Below are 1,608 nucleotides of genomic sequence, written 5' to 3'. Positions count from 1 at the left end.
GATTGACCAAAGTTGGCGCCGGGTTCGGGGCCAAGTGGACGTAGATTTCGTGAAGTCGGCGCCGAAACCAAGGACGTAGAGTAGATTTACTAAAGTTGGCGCCAAAGTCGAGGAAGGTGGACGTAGAAGTGGTCGCAGTAGAGTGTAAGTACTGGAAGAGCAGTGTCGAGTAGTTGGGCCAAAAAGTAGGGCCAAAGAGTGCCGGTGGGCCAAAAAGAATCAAAATCGGGGCCAAGTGTGATTATTGCTGGGCGCAAGAGTTCACAGAATTGTGCGCCCGGGCGAAAATCTACGGCAGAAGTGAGAATAGTGCACTGGATCCAGGCGGGAGGGCCTGAAAAAAGAAGTGCCTCGCTGGCGCGAGCAAAAAGAATACAGCACCCCAATTTCACACATGGTCTCCCACTGTATTACTCACTGAGGCTCTTGGCAGCTTGACGCTCGTTGATCGGACGGGAAACAGTATTTTCTACCAAATTTGGCCGTATCCGATATAACAGAAGGGAGCGATGCGCTATATGGCACCGGGCGGGGGTGCAGTTAGCACTGAAGAGAAAGGATTCGGGTGGGGGAGGGTAGCCCAGGGAAGGCGGGCATTGGGCGGGGGAGAGGGCCGGGGACGGGAGGGATATATATCCAAGGAAGGGGATGGGGGACGTGCCGCCGCCCCAAACCGTGCCTATCCCAGCCCCCTACGGAGCGTAGCGTAGTAGCGCCGCCTGCGGCGGGCGCCAGCTTCGTGGTGGGGTCGTTGGGGTTGTGTGGGTGCTGTATTGGTGACTTTGGGTTCTGGATAGGCATCAGCGTGGCTACAGCGTTTGGAAAGGGCGGAGGTTGGGCTTGAAACAATGCTGCGGGCTCTAATGGAACGCCCCGTGCTTTTGCGTAGCTTCATTTCGGTGTAGAATGATAGATTATGCTATCTATGTTGGATGGTATGAATGACTCCATAGGCAGCATTTATGCAACCTGAAGAGCCCCAAACAACTTCAAGTAGCACCCATCAACACCAGTTGATGTCCATCTAAAGTAGAATGACATTCTCCCTGACGTTAGTGTGACATTTGACCGAAATAGCACCACATCCTTGCTCCCTCCACTATGTAGCCGTGATTGAATTAAAGCAACAGTTTAACGACTTGCCATTTGTACCCATGACATAGCGTTACTTACTAAAGCCTTTCATCTTGCCCTATCTCACCAGCTTCATCCATCTAGCTTGATATCTGATTGTTCATCACCCCCTTTTCTTGACTCCTCAAATCCTTTTATCCGTAACCCTATCTCACTCCCCATCCTTTTGTTCTCCACACCTCAATGCCATATTTTCATATCTGTTCGGGCGAACTTTGATTATGGCAAGTAGTTGATACTTCTCTCAATTCTGGGGTGTAAGATTGCAGTAATTGCTGGTGGCTACGCGACTTTTTGGGGGTGACACGTGTCAGCAGAGAAGTGGCTCACTTATTTGATTAAATAACCAACACAAATTAGTTACACTTGATGTCGTAGTTACAAAATTAATTTGTTTTGTATCTTTGACGTTCTTCACAATTTGGTGAGATGTCAGAAATTTGGGTACTCATTTTGTATATGTGGTGCGACTTT

At 49.4% G+C, this 1,608-nt stretch overlaps 1 non-coding gene across 1 annotated transcript; it reads right to left on the bottom strand.

Moving 5' to 3' along the window:
• Nucleotides 1-371: 371 nt before the first annotated feature.
• Nucleotides 372-487, bottom strand: CXQ87_002885. The gene has a single exon (XR_003148165.1). It is a non-coding gene; the product is annotated as a 5S ribosomal RNA (ribosomal RNA).
• Between the last annotated feature and the right edge of the window lie 1,121 nt (nt 488-1,608).

The sequence above is a fragment of the Candidozyma duobushaemuli genome (genome assembly GCF_002926085.2).
Source record: "Candidozyma duobushaemuli strain B09383 chromosome Unknown B_B09383, whole genome shotgun sequence".
NCBI lineage: Eukaryota > Fungi > Ascomycota > Pichiomycetes > Serinales > Metschnikowiaceae > Candidozyma > Candidozyma duobushaemuli.
Note: the sequence above shows the minus strand (reverse complement) of the source record. Positions and strands in the feature narration are given on the sequence as shown.